The 10,687-nt window shown below is 44.4% G+C and overlaps 1 long non-coding RNA gene across 1 annotated transcript; it reads right to left on the bottom strand.

Annotated features, from left to right (window-relative positions):
• Window positions 1–4,232: 4,232 nt before the first annotated feature.
• LOC148593197 (uncharacterized) lies at window positions 4,233–5,414 on the bottom strand. Its single transcript, XR_015913768.1, has 2 exons — window positions 5,319–5,414; window positions 4,233–4,493 (listed from the first exon to the last, which is right to left on the bottom strand). It is a non-coding gene; the product is annotated as an uncharacterized LOC148593197 (long non-coding RNA).
• Between the last annotated feature and the right edge of the window lie 5,273 nt (window positions 5,415–10,687).

Raw genomic sequence — 10,687 nt, 5'->3', positions numbered from 1 at the left:
GAAGAAAGGTCATTTCCCTCTCAATTTCTGTTTTTCATTTAAAATTTCATGCTATGTCTTTTAATGACTCATCTCAAAAATTATCTAGCAAGGGGTAATCTTTAGCATTGCTATACATTCATATCTGTTGTAAGAATTAGTAAATAAAAGCAAAGCAATGTTGCCTTCTCTGTAGCGATTTTTATTTTGTGCTTCTACTCAACTCTAAGGTCCCTCTGCCAAGGATAAATTTACTTTGGCTTTACAGCACTGAACTGTCTTCAACATTTACCTGATGTAGCCAAAGCAGAAAGCACTGGATTTCAGCATATATATATATATATATATATATATCGCTCCATCTGATGTTTTATAGCTGCATCATTTTTTGCTTTGCAAACACAACCCTTGCAAAGGCTTCTGTTTTTTCCCCCGGCTGTTTCATATCTGGGTTTGCCATGAAGTTTCTAGAGGGTGCCAAGCTCAAGGTAGGGAAAGATCAAACTGATTGAGAGCGCAACATTACAGTATGACTGGGGGAAAGGAATAAATTTGTATGAATATTTTCTTTTATATTCCATATTAACATAAATTTTAATTTTAAAATGGTTTTGATTTGGCCATCTTCCATCACAGCACGTTACATTTATGGAGACAAATTGCTTTGGGAATCCAAGACACTGTTTCCTCCCAAGTTAGCAGTAAGAGACAGCATCATAAATGTTCATCAAGGACGTCAGGGTTAGACATCACTGGTAATTACAGCTGACCATGTACATAGTATTCTGCATTATTCTGTAATATTAAAATAATTCTCCCAATGAATCTGAATATTCAGTTTCCAAAGTTTCCAAAATAAGAATTAAAATAAAATAATAAAGATTAGTTCCAGTTACTTACTGAACCAACATGCTAATTAAATATCTCACCTTAAAAGATTTACAATTTAATGCTGCTGCGAAGTACAGAAAGGAACACAGAACTTGGTTACAGAGAAAAAAAAAAGCCAATTCATGAGCTTCTATTACAAGGCTGTGTTACTTGATCTTTTGTCAAAATCCTTAGACCTTGAAATCACTTGAACACACCAGAACCTCAGCTACTGTTTAGCTGTGGGAAGATATCTAAGTAACGGAGGCTTCCCAATAGAAGACGGATACGATGAGCCAGACTAAGACCAAGACGAAAAGATCGTGGGAAAGTCACCAGCTGGAAGAACACAGAAGTAGGAGAGGAAGAACCTGTAAACAAGCTTATCAGTGCAGAATAGAGGACTGTGTGCGAGCCAATCATGTAAACGTGTGCACCGATATCTACAGCCAACCTAGTACGGTAGAAGACGCGTGGACAGTAGTATGTAACCAATCGCAATGTAAGCGTACGCGTGGCTAGATGACTTAACAGAAATGTAGTAGATAAATAGAGTGCTGTAACGCGAATAAAGTGATTTCTGTTTGACTCATATTGAAGCCTTCAGGAGTCGTGTCTGGCCTCCCGCATTTAGCTCTTATTGTCAGCCTGAAAATGTGGACCAAAATGAAACTCCTTTTGCAACATTTGAAACTCCTTTTGCAACATTTCTAGTGCATCCATACATGTTTTGCTTGGGAATGCAACTGCTGGTTTTTCTGCAGACAAGTTTTGAGTTGTGGGGAGATGGCAGAAGTTTTCCTCCTTTACTTGGTTAATGAGCAGGTCTAATTTGACTTGAAATGCTTTCACATGTGAATACATATCACAGATGAGCTTCCCCTTTCCTTGAAGTTGGACATTGAAATTGTTGAGTAGCTCTGTTGCATCTGTCAGAAACGCAAGGTGCCATTTCCATTCTGCATCTTTGAGCTCTGGTACTTCTTTGTTTTTAGAAAGCATAAAATCATAAACCTGTGGAAGTAAGTCATAAAATCGTTTCAAAACTCTCCCTCGACTCAGCCAACGGACTTCTGTGTGGTACAGAATATCTTCATAGGCAACACTTAGCTCAGACAGAAATTCCTGAAACTGTCTGTGGTTTAGTGCATGAGCTCTAATGAAGTTAACACAAGAAACTACAATTTTCATGACAGAGTCCAGCTTCAGTGATTTACAACACAGTGCTTGTTGGTGGATGATGCAGCGTATGGCTATTGGATGTGAATGGTTGCGTTTGTCCATCTCTTTGTTAATGCGTGCAACCACTCCTTTCATGGACCCCACCATGCCAGGAGCACCATCAGTTGTCACACTGAATAGTTTACCCCAGTCCAGCTCCAAATCGTTCACAGTTTGGCAAACTTTCTCATAGATATCCTCTCCTGCAGTTGTTCCTTTGATGCTTTTCAGTGCAGCAAGCTCCTCTGTGACTTCGAAAGAATCATTTGTCCCACGAATGAAAATTAGAAGTTGTGCAGAATCACGAACATCATTGCTTTCGTCGAGTGCCAATGAGAAATAGCAAAGTTTTTTTGAGGAGTTTTGCAACTGCAGATTCAAATTTTCCCCCATTTCTTCAATCCTTCGTGTCATTGTAGGTCCTGAAAAACTCACTGTACTAAATAAATCCGCCTTCTCTGGACACATCTCTTTGGCAACAGACAGAAGGCATTCTTTAACAAATTCTCCCTCTAGGAATGCTCTGCAAGTGCGTGCTATGAGCTTGGCAACTTGATAGCTTGCTCGAAGTGATGATATATTGAGCTGCTTTTGCTTCACAGAAGTATTTTGCTGAGTTGTCAATCCATGTTCCAGTCTTAATATTTTATCTTTTCTCACTTGTCTGACCAAAGAATCATATTTATCTTTATGTTGACTTTCCTAGTGTCGACGCAAATTGTATTCCTGGAACACAGACACTGAATTCTGGCGTATCAGACAAACAGCTCTTTCTTTGTACTCCGTGAAAAAATAATCAGAAGTCCACTTTTCTTGGAATACCCTGCACTCGGAGTCAATTTTTCTTTTTTTTGACATGATGGTGCGCGCGCTTTCCACTGGTGCTGGCTTGCTTGTCCTGCCTGGGAGCTGGAGGGAGGGAGCTGGAGGGAGAGACGTGGGAGCCGCCCACCTCACTGATGCCGCCGCCCCCCTCCTCAGCCCGGCCGCGCAGTCCGGAAAGGGTGGCCAGAAGGGACTGAAGGAACTTTGCCGCGCCGGGGCTCTGGCGATTCGCCCGAGTTGGCTGGACCTCGCAGTCCAGAGGCTGCCGACTGAGCTTGCTCGGCAGAGGAGATGCCCGCGCCTCTCGCCTGCCGCGCATCGCATCGAGGAGGACGGGGCGGCGGCGGTGCGGTTTGTAGCCGAGAGGCGCCCCCTGGCGGGGGATGGGAGGCAGGTCGAGGACGAGGCGCTGGTTTCAGCCCAGTCCCGGCGGGTGCTTGGGGGCTGCGGAGGCCGGCGCGCGGTTTAAGTGGCAGGAAGCCATCTGCGGCTGCTTGGTTTCCCAACCCCCGGCGTGGAGCGGGGCGGGGCGGGCCGGACTGAGGATCCTGGGGGGCCGTATCCGGCCCGCGGGCCGTAGTTTGAGGACCCCTGTACTAAGCTCATAAAAATGAGGAGGAAGGAGCCAAAGAGAAGCTTTCATCCTGAGCTGAGGCTGGTTGCTCACCAGCAGAGTACTCTATGAGTTATTCTCATTTTTATATTAAGTGGCAGTAGGGCTCAAGGACAAGGATGTGAGCTGTCAGCCAGACATCTTGCTAGCACATGCACCTCTTCACGTTGTTAGCAGGGCTAAAAGCACTTGGAAAAAAAAAAGTATGGATTATTTTTCTGACAGTTTGTTCCGGCGGTGTCAAAATCCCCAGCAGAGGGCTTAAGATTTTGATCTTCATAAGCTATAATTACGTAGCTGTTTTTATGGTTATTCTTACTGGTATTCACACCACGTCTCAGGCACTATTTTCCAGGTTTATCCTGAGATTTCCTCCTGATCTACATGCATTGTCTAAAAGGATTTTTTTTCAAACATTTCCAATGTACTTACGAGTTCTTTCCTCTTTGTTTTTTTTTTTTTTTTACTTTCCTCTGGAATTTTAATTACATATGAGATCTAATGCTAATTGGATAATAGCAGTTATAAATAGCAGTGCATATAATTCAGTGTTCATGCATGTACTTTATCAGCTTAGTTCTGTGATCTCCTTTTCAGTAAGATACATTGCTTACCTTTTCATCTTCCATTGACTTATTTTGTTCTCTGGGTATTTTTTTTTTTCTGAAATACCCAACAAGTCAAGAATTATTTTGCAACTTTTTTTTTTTTTGGCGGGGGCGGGGGATGCACTGTTTTTTTGTGTTTCCTTTACACTTTAATCTGCTTAAAAGCTGTAGTTACATTTGAACGCTATTAGCAGTTTAAAAAACAAAACTAAAAATTCCATTTCCATATGCCAAGTGTTTACCAGGTACTTTCTGTATTACTGCAAAGTGAATTAAATGTTCATTTAACATCCAGTTGCTACAGGATTTGCCATGCTCAGTCAGAGCAGTGTTTATCAAATTGAGAGCAGTGCATCCTGAGCTACACCAGACAGAGGCTAAATAAATAAATAGCTAAAGAAATAAATGAATGAAGTTGTGCACAGCAAATTGTCTGTTCCTGCACACAGAGGATAAAAATCCTCCCTGAAGCTTAGAGCAATCAGCTTACACCTTCAAGCATGAGATAGGGTTCACTAAGCCCAGCATGAACATGACTGCAGGACGAATGTTAATCATGGGCACAAAATCAGCCAGGCCTTATAAATAAATAAATAAATAAATAAATAAATACATAAATAAATAAATAAATAAAAAAGAAAGAAAGAAATGGCCTATAGTGAATAGTGAATGGCCGTTTTCCTTAATCACGCAATTGTGTCTACTCAAGCCAGGAGGGAGAGTAAGGAAAGGACATGCAGGGTCCTCCTTTTACCCTTCACTATCCTGAGCAGCTCATCACAATACCTGTCACAACCTCTTGGTATTACGGGAGGCGCAGCTTCCGCCAACCAAGTGCAGGGAAAGGCAATAAAGTCATTTGGGATAAGGTTCATGTAGAAGAAAGTAAAAGAGCAGACTGAATCTCTTGGCCAGTGAAAGGGTAAGACCCTGGATAAGGTTGTTTGATGCAAAGATTATAGCTGTTTGTGCCTCAAGCATGCACTAAAGCTGCTAGAATAAGAGGTGGTAAGTCTGCTTAAATGGTGGGGGGGGAGGTAATTTTCTTTTAACTGGTAGGAGTTTTATTATAAAAACACACTATTTTGATACCATGCAGTTTAGGTTTAATTAAGTGCTTGTGAATGTTAGGCAGGCAGGAGATAAATAAGCAGACTGCCTTCTTTGATGAGGTAGGGTAAAGCTACATGCTTGAATGTTACCTCTGTGTTCTTCCTGGGCATCCCGAGCACAGCAAAAAGCAGAGTGCAGCAGCAGTGGCTCAATGAAGTATCACTTTTTTTCCAGTTTCCTCATTATTATGCTTGAAAGCTGAGAGCTTAAACCTGAAATGTGCTGAATACTCCAAACCCAGTCAGATACATGGTCTTGTTTGTGTTGAAACTTAAACAAATGACTAAAAATTTGGGTTATACTTCTGTTGCTTAGCACTTCACAGAATCCTACCTGTAACAGCATTTTCCATCCTGCTGATTACATCTGTAAGAGCGTTAATGAGAGTTAATCTATGCTGTGTCCTACATATGAGCGCTATAACATATGATTCTCTATAAACAGAAGCGCTTTGTTGTTTTATTTTTTAAAAAACAGGTTTTAAATAATTAACTGAAATGTTTTTGTTGATACCCAGAACATCAACAGGAAACACGTGAGGTTAAAAAGCACCTTAGTGGAGCTTCTTAAACACAAATGCCCAAGGACACTCCGGTCTTGTGCGTCAGTGTCATAACTTGCTCCTGGTGCATCCAGCCTCCCGGTTTGCCAAGAGAGACACGGGGCTGATAAAACGACGTCTGAAAATGCTTGCAATTAGTTACCATTTGTTTACTGCCTAATTGGAAAAGCTACTGTTTCTTTTAGGCAGTTCTGCATGAATGGAGAAAAACCTTCATGATCCCACTGCAAGTCAATGACAGAATTCAGAGAAAATGTTTTACAGCCACTAACAGTTACAGGTCCTGACCAGCATAGTGCAGCTCTAAACTTCAGGGAAAAGAGAAAATACGCCTCAAAATAAGCTTTCATCCTGATGTTTCTAAACTGCTCCTCAGACGAGGAGGAGGAGGATTAGGGCAAACACGAGTTAGAAGCAACGGTGGCAGCTTGGCTGTACCCTCAGGTGCTTGTTGCCATCCTCAGCCAAGGAGCGGATACACATGTTAAACTGCCACATTTTATGAGCCAGCAGAATGGATTGGGCACTAACTCCTCCTTCTCTCCGGTGCAAAATCAGCGGGCTTGGTTTAAATGGCTGCTGACACTTTTACTTTTATCTTCATGGAGAAAAATGTTGGGAGTAGAGCAATAAAAATACAATCAGGAGGGAAAGCTCTACCTCTGTCCTGAGATATGGAAGTCTTTCTTGCTCTTCCCATGGGACTGAGTAAGAAAAGGCACTCTTTGTTTGAATAAATGTTAAGAAAAGTGTTACTTTTTCAAGTCCTCAGGTTATTGAAGCAATGGCAATAGGATGTTACTATTTTTATACATTTCCCAAGTGAACTCTGCAAGGCAGAGATGCAAAAACAGGCTGGAAGTATTCCCCAGGAATGGTGAACGGATGACCCCCAGACACCAGACTGAAAGCTCAGTTTAAAAAAAGTGGCAGTATTTTTTGCAGTGTAACACATATTTTTCCAGTGTACACATATTTTGCAGTGTAACACAGCACAGTTTTGATTTAGCCACCAAAGAGACAGCCCCCAGCTATGACAACTGCCAATCCTGTCTTCTCCAAAGGCTGAGGGAGTTTAGACTTCAAACTGTATTTCACCTTTCAGATTCTCAGTTTTAGTCGCATTCCAGCTTCTGTTCCAGCTCTTTCAAAAGCAAGCGTGGAAGGGGCACCTGTGGGGTGAGCGCGATCCTGGCTGGCTCACATCAGCTGGGGGCTGGCACTGCTGCACGGTCACTGCGCTGCCAGCACCTCCTCATGGGTCACTTGTTTGCGTTCCAGGCTTGATATTTATTGCTAGACACATCTGCATTCAAGGGTTTCCTTTCACTGTGAGGGAAAAAAAAAAAAAAAAGATAACTATATTAACTATATTGAAAGGAGAACGCCTCCATTAGCAGAGTATGACATTCTGTCGAGAAGAAATCGAGTCATGTACTTGAAGCATGATTTATTCAGACGGGTTGCTGCACTCCAAACAGAGCTCTTTTTCTCCCCTGTTCAGCAGAAAATATGCACAAGGTTCTGCAGAGGGGAAGCCACAGAAGGTCAACACTGCATCTTCCACCGGGGCCTGAGTGAGACATGGTGGGGCCGTGAAGCCATTTCTAATAATAATCTTTGAAGGACACGCATGTGGAGAGGTTTGGATTTGCCTTTCTTTCTCCCAGGCCATGAAAACTCATTTACCACAAATGGAAACTCATTTTCACGGAAAATATTCCTGAATTTTCCGAGTTAATCCACCTTTACACGACACTAATGATGAGACCTGCATTAGCCGGAGTTGCAGAAAGGAAGAAAAAAAAAAAAAAAAACTGCAGCAAAGAAACCCTAGGACAGAAATGCAACTGCTAATGCACAGGCTTTGCTGCCATATGGGCGCTGCTGCCCGTTCCCTCTGCTGGCATCGTGCCCGTCCACAAGCTGACAAGCTAATTTTATCTGAGGGGAGGCAAGGAAGGATTTCAGCAGCATGTAGCATTTGGCATTTCATATTCAAGATGAGCTTCTCAAGGGCAAGTAATGCCAGCCAAGACAGATACTTCAGAACAGAAAGCCACATGCTGACGGAGCCAGGAAAATACTTTCCTTTTTTGGGGAAAAAAAAATAATAATAAAAAGTTGCTTAAACCTAAAAGTTTCATCATTTAGAAAAGTATCCCCTATTAATAAAAATATTCAGAAAAAAAGAACAAGTGATTTTTAATATATTAAGACAGTTAAAGGGTTTGAAAACTGTACTTTGTGGGTTTTTTCCTTTCATTTGTGTATTACATTACATTATTTTATATGCAGTCAGTAGTAGCTATGTATAACCTAACACCTATTTTTATAATCTACAACATAAGTATTTTCCTGGTTTTACATTGCTGAGAGTAGCTGTTATTTCACATCGGTTGAAATGGCTTGTTTGCATTGCTACAAATTGGAGTTACTCCAGAAACAAAAAATGGTTTGCAAAGAAAATTTGAACTGCAACCCCTAAATGCAGAATTCTGAAACAAGAGCACATGCAACTTCCTACTCACTAAGTCTTTAGCGAATTACCCTTTCTTTTATAGCTCTTTTCAAATATTGTCTTTCAACAGATTCAGTTCACTTCTCTGGGCATTGCTCTCCCTGGTAGAAGTAAGTTTTCCCAATCAATGCTGAGCGCACCTACCTGCTGCTCTCCAGTTGCCACAGCAACTGGAATTTCCCTGCTTGTCGGATACCCGGAGACCGTGCTTACAATTAGGGTGTTTTCTAGACACCACAAGACGAGACGAGCTGCACGAGCTGGGAAGCCGAGCGGACATCCCATGTCGCTGCTGCAGCTGCAGGCAGGCAGGGACCTGTATCCGTGGCCCGGGCGGCCCGAACGCCCTCACTGCCACATGGGCTCTTTGCCAACCCTCAGCCTCCCTTGCAGCGACGTTCTTAGATCCATCATCACTTGTGGCTGGGTTGCAAAGCCGAGTGCAATGTTCTGGGTTGCAGAAGGGATTCAAGAATTTAGAGGAAGAGCCACATGGCTCTGTGCAGTCCTGCTACAGACCTTGACACACTTAATCCTCCGCCAGCGAGAGGGTTTTGGCAGAGCTCCTGGAAGCAAGAGCTCCTGGAAGCTGATGCTGCCCCAAAGCCCCTGCAAAGGTGACAAGCTGCGGTCAGCGGTGCAGTCTGGCATGGCAGACGGAGGACACAGCCAGCAGCATGCGGCTTTTGGCAGCAGAGTCAGCAGAGACGCGAGGGCAAGGCTCAGACCAGGAGGAAGAGGCTAAGTGAGGTCTGTGGAGCGGATGGGCTTCATTAGCTCATCCTGGAGCAAACAAAACACATAGGCAGCTACTAGAGAACAAAAAGCTTGCAAAAGCTTCCCATGATGGGGTGTCCCTGTGCGGAAAATCTCGCTGTCAAGAACTGAATGTCCAAAAGGAGACAGAGGAGTCCTAAAACTTTATTCGAATAAAGGGAGAGTCCACCGGGCATATCCCTGTGGGGTCTCTCTAAATGCTGGGGGACGCAGCCCCGCTTTTATCCTAATTTCCCGACCGAGGGACGCCCTCTCCTTTTCCCCATTGGCCAAGGTACTCAGAAGTTACAGCCTTCCCGGCCCGCCTACACCGAACTCCGGCCTCCCGCCATCTGTTCTCACCTGAGCTCACCAACTCCTTTGTCCCCCTTGCTGAAGAATGTGGGGCAATTGCCCTGTTTCCCTCCTTTGTAAAGGCCCCATCTCCTTGCAGATGGCTCTTTTTGTCCTTCTGGGCTCATGGCTCCACTCAGTCTCCCCTCCCTTTGTCCTGCTCTTCAGCCAAACTGTGGAGAAACCCCCTTATTGATGAATACAGAAACTTGAGCATTCCGCTCAATCCCTCCTCTTTTTCTTTTTTTTTTTTTTTTTTTTTTCCTTTGGACAATATTTGTTTTTACAAACTAGCTTATTAACTAACAACCTGCGTTCAGTATGTCTAGTACCCATCAGTAGTCTTCATATCCTCCTGAACTCCCACAGACCCAGCAACCCAGAGTTTATTTTCCAGACCCACTCCCCGTCAGCGGTACAGATCAACTGAGAAGTCCAGGCTTCTGGAGTCTTGGAAATCTTAACTCTGGTGTGATGAGTCCATCCATGCTCAGCTGTCTTGATTGATGTACCAAGACCCAATCCCCTGGTTGGATATCATGGACAGTGAGACTTCAATGGTCCTTTCCGTCAAACCTGGTCCTTTCCGTCGGACTTTAGCGCTACCCGGAGGTCCTTTCCTTCAGACCTAGTCCTTTCCGTCAGACTATAGCGCTACCGGGAGGTCCTTTCCTTCAGACCTAGCCCTTTCCGTCGGGCTTAGCGCTACCGGGAGGTCCTTTCCGTCAGACCTAGCCCTTTCCGTCGGGCTTAGCACTACCCGGAGGTCCTTTCCGTCAGACCTAGCCCTTTCCGTCGGGCTTAGCGCTACCCGGAGGTCCTTTCCGTCAGACCTAGCCCTTTCCGTCGGACTTTAGCGCTACCCGGAGGTCCTTTCCTTCAGACCTAGTCCTTTCCGTCAGACTATAGCACTACCGGGAGGTCCTTTCCGTCAGACCTAGCCCTTTCCGTCGGGCTTAGCGCTACCGGGAGGTCCTTTCCGTCAGACCTAGCCCTTTCCTTCGGGCTTAGCGCTACCCGGAGGTCCTTTCCGTCAGACCTAGCCCTTTCCGTCGGGCTTAGCGCTACCGGGAGGTCCTTTCCGTCAGACCTAGCCCTTTCCGTCGGGCTTAGCGCTACCCGGAGGTCCTTTCCTTCAGACCTAGTCCTTTCCGTCAGACTATAGCGCTACCGGGAGGTCCTTTCCGTCAGACCTAGCCCTTTCCTTCGGGCTTAGCGCTACCGGGAGGTCCTTTCCGTCAGACCTAGCCCTTTCCGTCGGGCTT

This window comes from Tinamus guttatus, unplaced genomic scaffold (genome assembly GCF_059628265.1).
Source record: "Tinamus guttatus ecotype Peru unplaced genomic scaffold, ASM5962826v1 Tinamus_guttatus_pri_ptg000432l, whole genome shotgun sequence".
Classification (NCBI taxonomy): domain Eukaryota; kingdom Metazoa; phylum Chordata; class Aves; order Tinamiformes; family Tinamidae; genus Tinamus; species Tinamus guttatus.
The sequence above is the reverse complement of the archived record's forward strand: the minus strand, read 5'-3'. Positions and strand labels throughout refer to the sequence as shown.